The sequence below is a fragment of the Magnolia sinica genome, chromosome 15, assembly GCF_029962835.1.
Source record: "Magnolia sinica isolate HGM2019 chromosome 15, MsV1, whole genome shotgun sequence".
NCBI lineage: Eukaryota > Viridiplantae > Streptophyta > Magnoliopsida > Magnoliales > Magnoliaceae > Magnolia > Magnolia sinica.
The window spans coordinates 34556784-34574220 of record NC_080587.1 but is presented as its reverse complement, the minus strand read 5'-3'; the positions used below and the strand labels follow the sequence as shown (position 1 = coordinate 34574220).

Here is a 17437-nt window from a genome sequence, read left to right as displayed (position 1 = left end):
GTTGCCTCCCAGGAGCGCTAAGTTTACCGTCTTCAGCCAGACAAATAAAGCAACTACCCTAGTTCTATGAAAGCAATAAACCTACCTATACCTCCATCAGACTAGGAGATCAATCCTGGTAAATAGGAGCAGTCAGGGCCATGAACATGTCCTCTGAATCAAATTTCTCGACAAATGGTTTCAATCGATGTCCATTGACTTTAAACTCCTTGCCATTGTCGGGATCTCTTATCTCAACGGCTCCATGAGGAAAAACAGTAACAACAATGTAAGGGCCGGTCCAACGAGATCAAAGCTTACCCGGAAAGAGATGTAATCGAGAATTGTACAAAAGGACCTTCTGACCAGGCGTGAATGATTTTCGCAAAATGTGTTGGTCATGAAATGCTTTCATCTTGTCCTTGTAAATTCTCGAATTATCGTACGCATCATTTCGGATTTCCTCAAGTTCATTCAATTGAAGTTTGCGTAGCGAGCCAGCGTTGTCCAGATTGAAATTAAGATTTTTGATCGCCCAGTATGCTTTATGTTCCAGCTCCACAGGCAAGTGACAAGCTTTCCCATAGACAAGTCTAAAGGGAGACATTTCAATAGGGGTTTTAAAGGCAGTACGGTATGCCCATAAGGCATCGGTCAATTGGATTGACCAATCCTTACGATCAGGGTTAACCGTTTTCTCCAAAATGTGTTTAATTTCCCTATTAGAAATCTCAGCTTGCCCACTTGTCTGTGGGTGGTACGGGGTGCTCACCTTATGAGAGATACCGTATTTCTTCATTAAGCTCTCAAATGGTTTATTATAAAAGTGTGAGCCCCCATCACTAATGATGGCTCGAGGCGTTCCGAATCGAGAAAGGATGTTTTCTTTTAGGAATTTAATGACTGTGCGATGGTCATTAGTTTGACATGGAATCGCTTCGACCCATTTAGTGACGTAATCCACGGCGAGCAAAATATACAGATTTCCAAACGATTGGGGGAATGGTCTCATGAAATCGATGCCCCAGCAATCAAATGCTTCAATGATAAGGATGGGATTCAAAGGCATCATATTTCGACGGGACAATGCTCCCAATTTCTGATAACGCTCACAAGCTTTGCAAAACTCATGAGTGTCCCTAAACATAGTAGGCCAGTAAAAGCCACACTGCAGAATCTTGGCCGTGGTCTTTTTAGCAGAAAAGTGACCACCACAGGCCTGTGAGTGACAGAAGGAGATGACGCTCTGATGCTCATCGTCTGGTACACATCTCCTTAGGATTTGGTCTGAGCAATATTTAAATAAATAAGGATCATCCCAGAAAAAGTTACGCACCTTGGTGAAGAATTTCTTCTTATCTTGCGCAGTCCACTGTGTCGGTATGGCACCTGTAGCAAGATAATTAGCAATATCAGCAAACTAAGGTGAATGGGAGACTCTGAATAGTTGTTCATCAGGGAACATATCGTTGATAAGGGTCGTCTCAAGGGAATTAGAGGTATTAAGGCGAGAAAGGTGATCGGCCACAACGTTTTCTACTCCCTTTTTATCTTTAATTTTCAAATCAAATTCTTGGAGTAGAAGGATCCATTGTATCAAGCGGGACTTAGAATCATTCTTAGAAAGAAGATACTTCAGTGCCGCATGATCTGTATAGATAATGATCTTGGATCCGATCAGGTAGGACCTAAATTTGTCTAAGGCGAACACTACGGCTAAGAGTTCCTTTTCCGTAGTTGAGTAGTTACTTGGGCCGGATTTAAAGTTCTACTCGCGTAATGGATGACGTAGGGTCTCTTATCTTTTCTCTGGCCTAGAACCGCTCCAAGAGCATAATCAGAAGCATCGTACATAAGCTCAAAAGGAAGGCTCCAGTCGGGTGGCTGCATGATAGGTGTAGTGGTTAACGTGCCCTTAAGCTTGGTGAAAGCTTCCTGGCATTGCTCGGTTCACTCGTACGGAGCATCCTTTTGAAGAAAATTACATAAAGGACGTGAGAGGAGACTAAAGTCCTTTATGAATCGCCTGTAAAATCCTGCATGTCCTAAGAAGGATCGCACGTCTCTGATGTTCTTGAGTGGAGGTAGGTTAGAGATAAGATCGATTTTTGCCTTATCTACCTCGATTCCCTTGGACGAGATGATATGCCCAAGGACAATTCCCTTCTGAACCATGAAATGACACTTCTCCCAATTAAGTACTAAGTTCTTTTCTTCACATCTTTTCAGCACACATTTAAGACTTTCCAAGCACTTGCTGAAAGATGGACCGTAAACAGAGAAATCGTCCATGAAGATCTCTAGATATTGCCCCACCATATCAGAAAAGATACTAAGCATACATCGCTGAAAGGTGGCAGGGGCATTACATAGTCCGAATGGCATCCTTCGGTAGGCAAAGGTGCCGTAAGGACATGTAAATGTGGTCTTTTCCTGGTCTTCAGGGGCTATCTCTATCTGGTTGTAGCCCGAATATCCGTCAAGGAAACAGTAATAGGAATGACCAGCTAACCTTTCCAGGATCTGATCAATGAATGGTAAAGGAAAGTGGTCTTTCCTCGTGACGGTATTCAACTTCCTGTAGTCAATGCACATTCTCCAACCAGTAGTGACTCTAGTTGGCACGAGTTCATTATTAGCATTGGCTAGGATGGTGATTCCGGACTTCTTAGGGACCACTTGAGTTGGACTCACCCATTGACTATCAGATATAGGGTATATGATACCCACGTCCAATAGTTTAAGAACCTCGGCCTTAACCACTTCCTTCATGTTTGGATTTAGTCTGCGTTGTGGTTGCCGAGCGGTTTTTACATTATCCTCAAGATATATGTGGTGAGTACAAATCGAGGGATCGATTCCCTTGAGGTCCGCTATCGTCCATCCCAGGGCTCCTTTATGCTAATGAGATTAGATATGAGCATACTCTCCTGTTCTTTCTCCAGGTGGGCAGAGATCACCACCGGGTATGTCTCATCTTGACCTAAATAGGCATATTTCAAATCAGAGGGCAAAGGTTTTAGGTCAAGCTTCGGCGGCTTGAGGTTAGACGGTAGAGGCACTACATCAGTTTATGGCAATTCTTCAAATTGTGGCCTCCACCGGTTAACTTCAAGTACCGGTGCAATATCAAGCAAGGCGCACGTCTCCCTAATCATGTCATCATCAAAATCATGGGAGTGGGCCAGACACGTCTCTAGATGGTCGAAGGATAAGGTTATAGGTGTCGTATCATTCACGAAAGAATCAATCATGTTAATGTCGTGGAAATCATCATCATCCTCTGAGTTTCTGCCGTTATTGAAAAAGATGTTTAACTCCAATGTCAAATTTTCAAAAGACATAATCATGACACCATTCCTGCAATTGATAATTGCATTTGACGTGGCAAGGAATGGGCGACCAAGAATGACGGGAATCTGAGTGCTCATGTTATTGATGGGTTCGGTGTCCAGGATGATAAAATCTATAGGGTAGTAAAATCTATCGACCTGGACTAACACATCCTCAATTATTCCTCTTGGTACACGAACAGAGCGATCAGCAAGTTGTAGTGTGGTCAGGGTGGGTTTTATCTCACCCAAATCTAACTGTTTGTATACCGAGTAGGGAATCAGATTTACACTCGCTCCTAAGTCAAGAAGTGCGTGATCAATTCGATGGTTCCCGATTACACATGATATAGTTGGGCTACCGGGATCCTTGAATTTCTGTGGCACGTCTTGCTTCAGGATGGCACTCACTTTCTCAGTCAAGAAGATTTTCTTTTGAATACTTTGCCGTCTTTTGGTCGTGCATAAGTCTTTCAGAAATTTGGCATATGAAGGAATCTGTTTCACGACATCAAGTAGAGGAATGTTAACTTTCACTTGTTTCAACACCTCCAGAATATCCTGAGAGTTAGAAAGACGTTTTGGTGCAACCAACCGTTGGGGGAACGGAGCAACTGGCTTCTCTAGAAGTTCCGGTTCTAATTTTTGTGGGGCATAACTAGATCCATCATTGTTGTCCTCTTCTGGTTCTTGAAGCTTTTCGGGCCTAACCGGAAGAGTTTTATCATTGATCTTTCCACTCCTAAGAGTGGTGATGGATTTAGCGTGCCCCATCTGATTTGAAGAGTTGTGATCACTAATCTCGTACTGCCGTTTAGGATTGGGGAGAAGTTGTGCAGGAAGCATCCCCTTTTCTATAACCGTCATACGAGAATCTATCTTTTGCATAAAATCTGTAATTCCCCGCATTGCCTGAGCCAGCTCTTGTATGGAATTTTGAACCGGTTCCTCTTGAGGTTTCACTTGATTTGGATTTTGATTGAAGAAACCTTGAGGGGTAGCCATTTGTCCATTCCTCCAACTAAAGTTTGGATGATTTTTCCAACCAGGATTGTACGTATTGGAGTTAGGTCCAGTAAAAGGTCTTTGATAGTTATTTACGGCATTGGCTTGTTCATTCAACACTCCTCGAAAGGCAGGTATTGTAGGACAGTTTTCAGTTGTGTGAATGTTGCAATCACAGATGCCGCAAATAGTTTCATTGACCTTATCCTTCTTTCCTTCCATGGCCTCAAATTTTCTTTTGAGATTATTCACTTTATAATTGAGATCATCTTCTTCTTTCAGGAGATACATTCCGCCTTTCTCCTTAGATTGAGTTGGTCTAGACGTGGTGTTTGATTTTGGGTAATAGTCCCAAGATTGTGTTTTTTCAACCAGACTATCGAGGTAGTCCCATACCTCGTCGACATCTTTATTAATGAACTCTCCATTACACATTGTCTCGACCATTTGGCGCATGGAAGATGTCAGTCCATCGTAGGAAAAATTTGTAATGCGCCACGTTTCAAATCCGTGTTGTGGGCATGAACTGACCAAATCTTTGAACCGTTCCCAACATTGGAAGAATGTTTCATCTTCCTTTTGGGAAAAGTTCATGATTGCTTTTCTGAGGGTAATCGTTTTATGATGTGGGAAGAATTTTTTTATGAATTCCCTCTGCATATCGTTCCATGTGCCAATGGATCTAGGACGCAGTGAATGTAACCACGTCTTAGCCTTCTCTTTTAAGGAAAAAGGAAAGAGTTTCAGCCTGATTGTATCCTCAGATACATTAGGAAAATATAATGTAGCTATAATCTCATCGAACTCTTTCAAATGTAAATATGGACTTTCTGATTCAAGTCCATGGAATTTGGGAAGGAGTTGGATAACTCCTGGCTTGATGTCCATTTGTCCTGTGTTTTCTGGGAAAATCATGCATGAGGGCGTACTCACTCCCGCCAGTTGTAGATAATCTCGTAAAATAGGGTATCCTCCACCCTGGGTGGAAGTAGAGGAGGTTGGTCTTCAGCCATAACTTCAGTTAACTCAGGGGATTTCGAGCGGTGTCTAGTCCTGCGATGGATAGTCAACCCCTCAACCAATCCTCCTTTGGTCAAGAGACGTCGAGTGTCGTCACGAGCCCACTTGGGCATGCAACACTCGCAGCCCTCAATCAATTCTAAACCTAATCCTAAGAAAGAAAATAAGAAATCTAGAAAGAAAGAGAGGGTTGGAAAGAAGTTACCAAATTGGAGTCCCTAAGTTAAAACCTGTAAAACAAAACAAAATAAGTGAGATTCTAGAAATAGAGAGTCTAATAAAAGAAAGTTCCTAACAAGGAATATAGAGGTGAACTAGTTTCTAAAAGAAGAGATTCTTAAAAGAAAGTGATTATTCCTAAAAATAAAATAAGAAACAAAGTTAGAGTCTAAAAGAGTTTAGAATTAGAAACTTGCTAAAACTCAAATCCTAATTCTAAAAATAGAAAGAGTAGAGGATTTGGAAAAGAATTACCAAATTAGAAGTTAATGTCAAGGTCCTACAAAACAGGAAACAGATTAGTTTCTAGAAATTAGAAAAACTAAACCTAAAGTTAGAAAAATCCTAATCTTAAACTAATCCTAAAACTAGTTGATTTCAGAAAACGTAGCCGTCAATCCTCGGCAACAGTGCTAAAAACTTGTTCATTCCCCAAGTATAGGGTTGTGATGTAGTAATAAACTCGGTGAGACCGAGGTCGAATCCCAAGGGACTGATACCTGTACGTTATCTGAAACTAAGTAGAACTAGAACTAGACTAAGATGTAATCTAAATCAAATAGAATTTAAGGATTAATTGTGGAATAATTATCTAAAACTTTAAACAATTCAGGGAAGGAAAACTAGGGATTCAGAGGATCCACTTGTAGAGATCAGGGAGATCTTATGCCTGCATCAAAAATTATGGAAGTTAAGCTGAACTTACTTGATCTAGTTTTCACGAGATGAAAGGTATATGAATTAGAATGGATTCCATCACCAAACCATGCCCAGGAGACAAAGCAAACAACAGAATTAAACTAATTACCAACTAATCAACAATGTATGAAGGTTAGGAAGGATACTGCCATCCGACCATGCCTATGAGACGATGGTGAACAACAAGGCTTCCTGACGTCATAAACATTCAAAGGAGGAAGAAATACTCAAAACCATCGCAGATTTATTGTAATTTCAGTCACAACAAACCAAAAAATAACTGAAAGTATTCCTTTTAATTTGAACAAAAAATCAACATCAGTCAGTCTAAACAATAGGCACAAGCAAAGTCTCTCCCATCAGACTACAAGCTTCACCTTTTAGCCCTAGCTAAGAGGTTTAGCCGACCATGATTGGCTAAATCAAAAAAATAAACAAAAAGTAGGAGAAAAGAAAAAAAAACAAAACAAATACTCTACTTCTTCCTTGTGATGCACGTCCAAGCCAAGCGAAGATCCCTTTCTCTCTCTCTCCCTCTCTCTCCTTTATAGAATTCCGGAAGTGGTGGCTGGAGTTGAGCACCGACTTCTCTTTCGCAGTCAGTTTGCAACGGAGCCAGACTCCCTGTTGACACAGTGGAATCAAAAGTAAAGCCTTATGCATCTGTGATGATTGGTGGGCCAAGGATTGATGTCAGACGAGAAATCCGACCCGTCCATTGAATTCCTCTCGGAATTTCAGTCGAGGAGTATTTTTTCTTAGGTTTAGTTTGGTCCATTGAATTAATTCTTTCCACCATCTGTCTGTCGTTTGAATGGCTGAAATCATATCCTCACTATTTCTTGGAAACTTGACACCTAGGCCTTGGCTAGTTGACCCGTGGAATTTTAATAGACGGCCCGGATCAGAACATCGCATCATGATGGTGGACCACAAAGAAAAATCGCAAGCTCCATTGTGAAACAGAGTTTTCGCGTCGACGCTGTGAAAGTCGGTGGGCCCATGATCAGGGTATTCAGGAATATCCAATCCGTTAATTGGAATGAGCTCGAAAAACCATTCAGAAAGGACTGTTTTTTGAATGAAATCGGTGTGCCCCACACAATCTTTTATTCCGCCGTCCATCCTGTGTTTAATGGTTATGATCTTGCAATCACTTGCATGATGTCAAAAGGTCATCTAGGTGAGGTTAATACCCCACCTATTTACACAATGGACGGTCCAGATTGATGATTTGGATGATGAATGGGCCCCACTGCACGAAACCGGCGGACCTCGTGCGTCCGCTGGTCATCCGTGCTGGAGAAGGAGAAGGAGACGGGTCTCCCTTTGTTGACTGGGGATCTTGGTCCAGTGCACGTCAAGTGCACTTGTGCACTGTGCACTGGCGCTGCCAGTAGGGTCCACTCATGATGTATATATAAAATTCGCTCCGTCCATCCGTTCTGCCACGCGGTTTAAGGGGTTGAGACCAAAATTGAAGTATATCCAGATATCAGGCGGGCTCCACATAACGATTCAAGGGGCTGATCTGTCCGTTGGGCCACTTCCAGAGGGATCTGAGGGTTGAAATTTGACGTGTACGGTTAATTTATGGTCCTCAGGCCATGTATGAAGTTTTGAGCTGAACGAATGGTGGGAACCCCGTGATCTTGCATTCTGGCCGACTTTTAGGCCCCTTGAGTTTCAGTTTCTCGATTTTCGCAGATCCCTGGCGTGTAATTCTGTCGATCTTGGTCCCCTGGAGTCCATCCCTTGCCTTGGTGCATTCTGAACGTTAAATCCGTGCTTTTAACATCATTTCCCATTCAAGCTCATAAACACACCTTGCATTACCAACACGATTAATTCAGGCGGTTAAGCAATATCATAATCGTAAATCCATGCAATCAATGGGGTCTAATATGCAATATTTGACCCTCAACAGATATCACAGCCGGAGTTGTTCCAGACAGTGCTGATCTTCGCGACTGGGTCCGGAATCAGGTATGTCAGATTGAAAACCAATCTGGGTTTTGTTTATGGAAAATTTCAGATGTACCTCTGTATTTGTTGTGTAATTACACTGATATGCCTACTTCTCTTCCAATTAATGATACACACCAATTTTTTCGAGATAATTACTTTTCTATACATTGATAAATCAAGCAAACATTCTATTCAAGGCGAAAATTTGTTCATATTTTACTACTAATTACTCTCCCCTTAACGTTGCGGGTTGAATGTTGACCATTGATTTGTTCTCTTTGACGATCTTGGCGATCTTAAAGGTTTGAAAATATTCCATTCCAGGGAGTATCGTGCATGGCCGACCTTAGTGGGACCGGTAATGTCAGTGGTTTTGATCACTGGGCCATGATCTCACTTGTACTGACTAACAACCCAAATGGTGATATACATACTCTTTGTCCAAGCATTATATAATGCAATACAACATAGGACACAAGATTCGGACCAATTATTTTCTACAGGGCCATTGAACACAAATCAAACTAGTCCTGATCGGGGTGTATCTAAACACATGGAACAGATGAATGGGATTGAAACCCTCATTATTTTATCTCCAATGTGCCACGGTTTAAAAATCAGTGTCTGGATAGGCCCTTTCATTGGTGGTGTACAAATGAACACTAAAAGATGGAAATCAGAAACTGCTCCCATTAAGCAAGGAAATGTCAATTTATTAGATGGTCAAGATAATCCAATCATAGGAAAATTTATATAGGGGCCAATTAAGGGCTGAGCCTACAGGACGCTTGGTTCAGATCATTATACGCATGTTCCGCATGTGTGTTACACAATCTAGAGGCACAAAAATGTTATGCTATCAGAGGCAGGTAATCCGCTAGTAATCTGCTTGCAGTTGATGGTGACATTGATCGCCAGTGGAGCGTGGGCTGTTTCTTATTTAATTCTGTTTGTAGTCCATTTGAAGGTCACTAGTTGGATGGTCATGATGATGCAAAAGGTGTAACTTTTGGTCCTTGACCTAACCATGGAGGACCCCCTGAAATCAATTGTCCTGCTCTTGTACTGGATGGCACATGTTCTGACGATAACATGGCATAATTGAGCGATACCAAGGAGTCTTTCTAGGGTGCATGCACCTATATGTGTGGCTATAAATGGAGATCGCATTTGAACCATGAGTCAGGTGATTCACACTATGTAGATGGCCTGGCTCAAATAAGATCAATCCACACGTCTGGATAGCTGAAAGCGTTTACTGAATGTGGATCAGTGGCAAAATTTTTAAAACAATCCATTTTAGTATTAGCCCACCTAATGAGTAATGAGGTAACTGACCAGGTTTTTGTGCCAGATCACCTATATAGTGGGGATTACCTGATGTTGTCCTGCAAAGATGAAAGATCAGCACATGTGGTCATGTGGCCAGACACAAGACATCTGATCTATACAATGCATGTGTAAATTTGGACTTTGGGCAGCCATCCATTTCTCTCAATACATGTGTGGTCCATCTGATAGCCAAAGTGGCCTAATTTTTGGGCCATGGTACTGTCACAGAAGGCTGGCTAAATGAAGAGCTTGCACGCACTTGCCGCTACAACACATTTCTAGAGAATTAGATCCAACATCTCAGTAGCCATCTTCAGCCCTACCCACAACATCGGGGTGTTGAAAAAGGGTATTTTAGTCAGAAAATAAAATATTTGCTTGACTAACTATCTTGGAAAAAATGGTGTATAAATTTAGTTAATCGCACAGTGTCTGATGTAATGAGCAGGCATTCAATAACCTCTTCAGTCATTCTTGAATAGTTAATTCAGTAGCTGACATAACTATCTTCACCTTAGAATTTTGAGAGTATGTAATCACACGCCTCATTGGAATCTTCATTGCAGAGTTCCAAGGATCCATATTAAAGTCGATCTATAAACTGTTGCTGAAGTCTTTCTCCCTTACCAATTTGTTCTTCCTGATCAATATGTATCCGCATATGGCGTGAAAACGGGCACTGTATTATGAAGGGTTCTGTTTTTCCACCTTTTTCCACATCAAATTTCAAATTGAATAAGAATTGGAAAGTCCTGCTGTTATATCCTATTTAGCATTTGGATGGAGCTCTTATCTCATCAGTCCACCACTAAAAGAGGCAAGATCTAGAGTTCTAGACTGTCTTGTCAACATTTCCAAACACGATTACATAAACTTCATCTGGATCAGCCAGAGTACATGATGATTATAATGAGGCAGAAGTAAAAGCTCCTTTGGAGGTTTCCTGCTTATCGACTGCAGTAATGTCATTTCCTGGGTTCTCTCATGGGTTCTCAACCATGGAGGTACATTCATTTTCCATGTGATTCATGACATACAAACATATCCTCCAGACTAAAGCTGCTTTTTTGCCAAGTTCATGAAGACGCTAACATGATAGCTGATACTTTAGAGAAGAGAGGGTCTGTTGAGAAGTGTGGTTTGTATTGGGGAATCTTTTCCTTGATGTATCCTTCTCATCTTCACATCATTCTCATCATCATAGAGTTGTCCTAACTTTTAGGTGTTGGGGTTCTGATTTCTTGCCAAAATTTAAATGATAGCTGCTTACCCTACATCAACCCTCCTCTATCCAAGCTGGGACTAGATGACGCATTGCTACCTGGTAGAGTTATTCATAAAAGATTTCACCATTCATAAAAGTAAAGGGGCTCATATGTATTTCTTATCTAGCGGGCTTATAGTGTTTGAATAGATAAGTGGGCATGTCTCCAACCTTTTCATTTTGTAACATGTTAGAATCCGACACATGGAATGTAACTGTTCTGTTTCATCCTTTCATGATCTGGTTTTTATTTTTATTTCTTGTTGGCAGTCCAATCCGGTCCCTTATCGAGACAGGTTTCAATGCTGATAAGAGATCAGATGTACGGCTTTATTATGGGGCTAGAAACCTTTAGAGAATGGCCTATCAGGTTCAGAAGATAGAATTCAACATATTATAAATTTATTCCTCAAATATTTACAGATTTCTGCAAGCCATGAAAAACTATATATATATATATACATGTTTATTTATTTACAGGTCTAACATAGGTTCTTGCACTTTTCTCTAACAATAGGATAGGTTCAAGGATTGGGAATCTTCTGGTGTTCGAATCGTACCCGTATTATCACAACCGGATGATAGATGGAAAGGCGAAAGTGGCTATGTACAGTTAGTGTTTTTAATCTTTTAATTTATTAGTTGATATCAACATTTGGGCTCTACTTATAAGAAGTAAATCATAATTTCTACATCATGCTAATTATCTTTGAGTAAATATCTGCAGGTTGCTTTTGCTAGAGCCAAACAAATATCCAACCCTTTGTCCACTGGTGCAATTCTTTGTGGGCACAAACAAATGACCGAGGTTTGTCTCCTTTTTGAATTAAAATGCTTCTGTTAGTAATTCCGGTTAGAGCTTGCCTTAGCAGTTGCAGTACTTGTTGGATATGTCTTTTGGTTTAATGTGTTCACCAACAGGTTGTTTGTTAGTAGTTTCAAAAGTTAAGTGACCTACCAAGGTCCATGGTTTGTTATGGTTTAGGAAGAGAAGTCTTGCGAACTTCTTTTTGTAGCTTGGTTGAGATGGATTCAATTTGTTGTTATGGATAATTACCGCAGGAGCTCAATTGCTACTTTCACCTATAGCTAACTCATTTTAAACTTTCTCACCATGGAGTTGCTGGGTACTTGTTTTAAGAAATTGAAAAATCAATTTGATAATTTACATACCTGTTGCAGTGGCAGGTTCTTTTTTCTCTAGGGAAGCATGCTGTCAATGTGTTCAAGTACTTGAGCTTTGGTATAGTTGCCTAGGTATGTAGTCTCATTCCAAGGGTGCTCAAATTTGGGCGACTATACTTTCTGCTAGATGGCATCATGAGATACACTATATGGTTGTGTTGGTGGAAGGTTCCATTAACAGCTAGTGGCTGGTGAAAAACTCTAAGGCCCTGTTTATGGTCATGGAATGAGACTATGGATTTGATAAATCCATGAACTTGTCAAATTCATAGATTTGCATTGCGTTTGGAATTGGCAAATCCCAAAATCCACTGTTCGGAAATCAAGCAATAAATCCTTGTATTTGAGAGCATTTATGGTGATGTCAAAGCATTTATTGCAATGGAATAACTTTTATTGCTTTTAAGCAAGTCTCCCATTTTGTGGATTTGCAAAGTCTTTAGTATGTTGGGGGATTTGGATTTGCCCCAAATCCATGGATTTATGTGGGTGTGGTTTTGGAAATCCACGAATTGACAAATCCTCATCAAAACACCAATAGAGGAGATTTGAAATCCATCGATTTTAGAAATCCCCACCTCAAATCCCTCACTTAAATAGTTGTTTGTGTTGGGGATTTGCCATATCCATGGATTTTCGATTTTCACACCTCCATAAATCCGTGGATTTGAAGCAAGTCCGAATACCCAAAAATACTAAGGGGCTTTTTGGAACGTGGGATTAGGTGGGATGGAATTGCATTTGGTCCCATGCAAATTCCATCCAGTGTTTGGAAACGATAGGAAGGATGGGAGTAATTGAGGTATCTTTTCATCCAGTACCAATAGTAGATACTGCTGGATTTCTGGTGGATTTTGAAATCCACTACATATATGGGCCCCATGTTGATGCATGTGTTTTATCCACGCCGTCCATACATATGCATCATTCCCATGTGACATTTGAGTTGCATATGCATACAGGTGACCTGCATCAGTTGTGAAATCTGGTCCATTGATTACAATTCCATGGTCCACCAAATGTCGGTTTGTGCATGGTGTTTTTTGCAAATGAAGAATTTGATCCCAAACGGGGGATTGGATGGTCAAAATACCATGGTATTTCCAGACATGCAATCATTGTGCAATAATGGTGTTAATTCCATCTAATGCAATTCCATACCAATACCATTTAATCCCCTTATTCATATGCCCATAATGAAAATTGGATGCCCACAAACTTGTGTCAATCCAACCATCAAGTGGCCACCATATGAATTTCAAGGTTTTTGGGTGGTTGTCTAGTCTTTTCTATCATGTGGCCCACATGATGATTAGATCAACGTGATTTTTGGGTCATCCAAGTTTCATGATGGGCCAACCCTGTTGGATGAATTGGATGTCATACATACACCATGATGAGCCCCACGTACATCTAGTTGCACTGTTTTTCATCTACAACTCACATATGAGACCTTCCCTTTATGGTATTTCCTTGCAATAAATTGCCTACCATTGCATTAAATGCTCCCCAAATCCATGAATTTGTAGTTTGGTTCCCAAACAGTAGACTTCGGACCATGCCAAATCCAAATCCCATGCAAATCCATGCATTTGACAAGTTTATGGCTTTGCCAAAGTCAAGTTCTCATTTACTGATCCCAAACAGCATCCAAGTGAGTCCTTTAATATCTTAGAGATGAGACTTTGGTAGAAAATTTATTGGAAAGTCTGGGTAATTTTAATCACAAGTGCTTTGAATCTACACGATAGCTGCTGTGTGAACAACGTTTGTAGACATGAAAATTGCTCACCCCAACCATCCCAAAACTGACATTTGATCCTGATCCTTAATCTTGCATCGATATGCATAGCTTCTGAGCCAATGGTCTAGTGCCTCATGAGGTGCACCACATGCATCACCACAACCAAAAATATACCTCCACTACCTGCATGTGATTACCCAATGCTTGAGAGGGAGGGGATGATGAACTTCTAATCTTGATAAATATAAACTGTTCCCCGAGGAAAATGACTGCTGCCGATCGTTTATCTCATATATTCAGCTAATTCTATAAAGTGGCATGAACACCATTTTTTTCGCAGTATGAATTGAGTGTTAAGTGCCGATATATTCTTGCCAAATTTTGATGGGATGCTACTAGGTTTAACTATTTGCTTGTTATTTTGTATTTTCTTACTTTATTAGCTTCATTGCTTCACTGGTTGGAGTCTGGAGTTCCCTTATGTGCTACCTCACTTTTGGCTACATTGGCATTTAGTCCCAGAACATTTCCTTTTATTCCCTAATTTAACTAGTTTTTGCCAGCAAAGGGGAAACATAAAACACTTTGGTTCAACCTATGAGTTGTGATGGAGAGTTAAGACAAATTGGACTTAAATAATCAATGCATAATCTGGAAAATGATAGTGTATCCAATAATGCGTGTAAAACCCTTCTCACAGTCAATAATCCCGCGTGTTTCTCAATTTGTTCTTTTTATTTTTTTAATCTAACTGTGCCGGCGGGAGTTTTGCCCTCTCATTGCTGATAAGAAGTCTTGCTAAAGGAGGAGGGTTGCATCTGGTTGGGAGCCGACATCTTCTGCCACTATTATCATAATTCCTGATAGCAGAACAAGATTTGTGTAGCCAACCCCAATTAGTTGGGTGAGGCTTAGAAGATGATGATCTGTTGAATGTTTTAGTTCTTTATAAAATCTCTGATAACTAAATTATATTTTAGTTCTTCCATGTGATGGCTTTTCTAAATTTTAGTAGCATGGTTTTGTTGGTCAATTAGGTGCGAATTATTACTTTTGCTGTCTAAGGCACTAAAAGAACTTTTACTACTTGCCTCTTAGAGCTACTGGTGTGATTGAAAACGACTGAAATAAATTTCAACTTCTTTTAGTACTTGACACATCGGAAAATTTAGTGCTACCTTCTTCCTATGATTTTGGGAATCCAAATTTTGAGAATTCATGTTGGTAATATCTGCACTTTGGCAGGACGTTATATCTGTTCTCACCACAAATGGAGTCTCAAGAGACAAGATATTGATGAACTTCTAATTATGACTGTTATGCATGCAGTCTTATGTGTTGTGTAGCATTTTCAACAAACAATTGGAATCTAATTCTTTCATTTTCTTGTGTGGAAGATAAAGCATTTCTGATTTTGATAAATGCCATCTACCTTGGGATCATTGTTCGGAAAAGAATAAGAAATAAAAAAGATCCTTCATTTTGGGGCTCTTTATGAATAAATTCTGTGCATGCATGTCTACAAATCAGTTACACCCTGATCCATAGCTCAAGTGGTAGACTGAGTGAAAGATACCTTGTTTCAACACTGAGGTCTTGGTATCGATCCCTAGTGGGGGTGGCTAACAATGAAGTGTGAACTGACAGTGGGGTGTATTAACAAGCTAACAAAAAAAAAAGTCTACAAATCAGTTGGGGAGGAGGTTCTTTCGTCATGAGTTTTTATTTATTTATTTATTTATTTAATGATTCCAAACAAATTATGGGAATGAAGAACCACCCCATGATTTGTAAACCAACCCTCAGATTCTTCAATGGAAATGCAGAGACTTCCTCAACTAATTATGTGCTGCTCATTTGCATCTCCGATACTCCATGAATATTGCAACACTTCCATTGCTTAAGATTTCTCAACTTCAGGTGTCGGGCCTGAGTATTGGTGGATACTATGAATGAATGTGGTTGGCTGGTTGCATGTTTTTAAGTTATAATTGGTTCTTAAATTTTGCTACTTCCACTAATATTTGAAGTCTTATTTATTGCATTAGATGTCCTTTCTATTCGGTATGGAGTGGTCATAATTTTTTTTTGATTGACCAGAGTGATCGTGGTTTAAAATATTGTTGGATATATGTAAATAAGGGCATTTGGAACTGCGAGTGAGATGTAAGAAGTAAAAGTCAAGGAAGATAACTACCTCCAATAATAATCCAACTATAATATAAAAGTAGCCGTGATGCAAATTGACTTCAAGCCTAGTCAAATAAAGGATGAGCCCTTTGGATATTGGAACTGTAAAAGTTAATGGAGTTCAATTGAGGATGAAAAGAGTAGGACATAAACTGTTATGTAAAATGCTATGTAATAACATAACAAAACCAAATTATGCTAATATGGCTAAAGCTCTCTTAGTTCTAACTCGGATTGACTCCTCCCATTTCTTGTCTTCTTGGTTAACTCTCACAACTCTTCTTCATCTTCTTACAATTATTTACCCAAAGTTTTTGAGGATTAACAAATTGAGTCATAGCATCAGTGTTCACCAAATTGGTCCACATCATTGGTTTCGTTCATTGTGACTTTTAGACATGGCAGTATAGCGAACATTTTCCTTGTAGTTGAGAATGGCACGTGGTTGGGAAATCAAATGACATGGATGAAAACTGCTGGAACACCTGAGTTACTACTGAACTGTCACTCAAAAAAGTGAATTACGCAGCTTTTGTGCTAAGATGGTATGGATGAATATTATTTTATTGTGCCTGAGAGGTCTTTGGAAAGCTCTTGAGCGCCTTGTATGAGTGAAAATATGAATTACCCTAGGAAAATGGAGGTCAATAATTCCTGTCAGTATTGTTTCTTTTGGAAGACAGATCAACATACAAATGGTGTTAAGCTTTAAAAAAACACATAAATGGTGTTATTTTGATGAGCTTTTTCTAGATATGGTGTAAGGCCATGTTCATTAAATTACTAGAACAGCGATAGCTTTCTCAAGAAAGATGAATTAGGATCTATTCCTTTGGTGGACAGATGGAATGGGGTGATGAGTTAGATGGTAAATCAACATGTATTCTTCCCCTTTTGATCTTCACAAGTTAATTCAATTATCGTAGCATTTTCTTTTCAAAGATCGGCGGTTGAAGGCTACCATAGTAAATGAAGGATATGCCTCACTGGTTGCACATTGATGTTCTAAATCAGTGTCCAAAAGCTGCTCTGATCAATTGTTGATTAACTGAAGCAACTTGGTTTTGGCCTAACCAAGCCTAGTAAAATCTGATCTGATATGGGCCCGTAAATTCGTTTGACTTAGGTAGGTCAATTGTGACTTAAAGGCAGTTGACTTGACTTGGGTGCATTCCATTCTGAGTCCAAGTATTTAAACATTGACATGGCATTTCTGCTATAGCTGTACGAAGAGTGACACAAAAGTGGCAACGGATTTGGGAGCGAGAGCGGGGAAGCATCAGTTTCAGAATGTTGGCAAGTATCGGCAAGTTGGAAGTGGGAGTTGGAATTGGAAGTATGATTGAAAGTGGGAGTGGCACCCAGTTAGAAGGATCATGCAACTAAGTCCCTATGGCCTGAGAGGATATTAGATCACATTTGATTCGTCGTGTTTGTTGAGGTTTACTCTATTGGTTCTTGTCTGTGTTGTGCATAGGTTATTTTGCCTGTCACATTAAA

General features: G+C 40.0%; 2 long non-coding RNA genes and 1 other non-coding gene across 3 annotated transcripts; all 3 read left to right on the top strand.

Moving 5' to 3' along the window:
- The first annotated feature begins 4821 nt into the window (after window positions 1-4821).
- Window positions 4822-4928, top strand: LOC131228366 (small nucleolar RNA R71). Its single transcript, XR_009162871.1, has one exon. It is a non-coding gene; the product is annotated as a small nucleolar RNA R71 (small nucleolar RNA).
- A 3237-nt stretch (window positions 4929-8165) lies between these two features.
- Window positions 8166-11440, top strand: LOC131228047 (uncharacterized). The gene is made up of 3 exons (XR_009162700.1): window positions 8166-8240; window positions 11089-11188; window positions 11336-11440. It is a non-coding gene; the product is annotated as an uncharacterized LOC131228047 (long non-coding RNA).
- Window positions 11441-11503: 63 nt separating this feature from the next.
- LOC131228048 (uncharacterized) lies at window positions 11504-15238 on the top strand. The gene is made up of 2 exons (XR_009162701.1): window positions 11504-11626; window positions 14993-15238. It is a non-coding gene; the product is annotated as an uncharacterized LOC131228048 (long non-coding RNA).
- Window positions 15239-17437: the final 2199 nt, after the last annotated feature.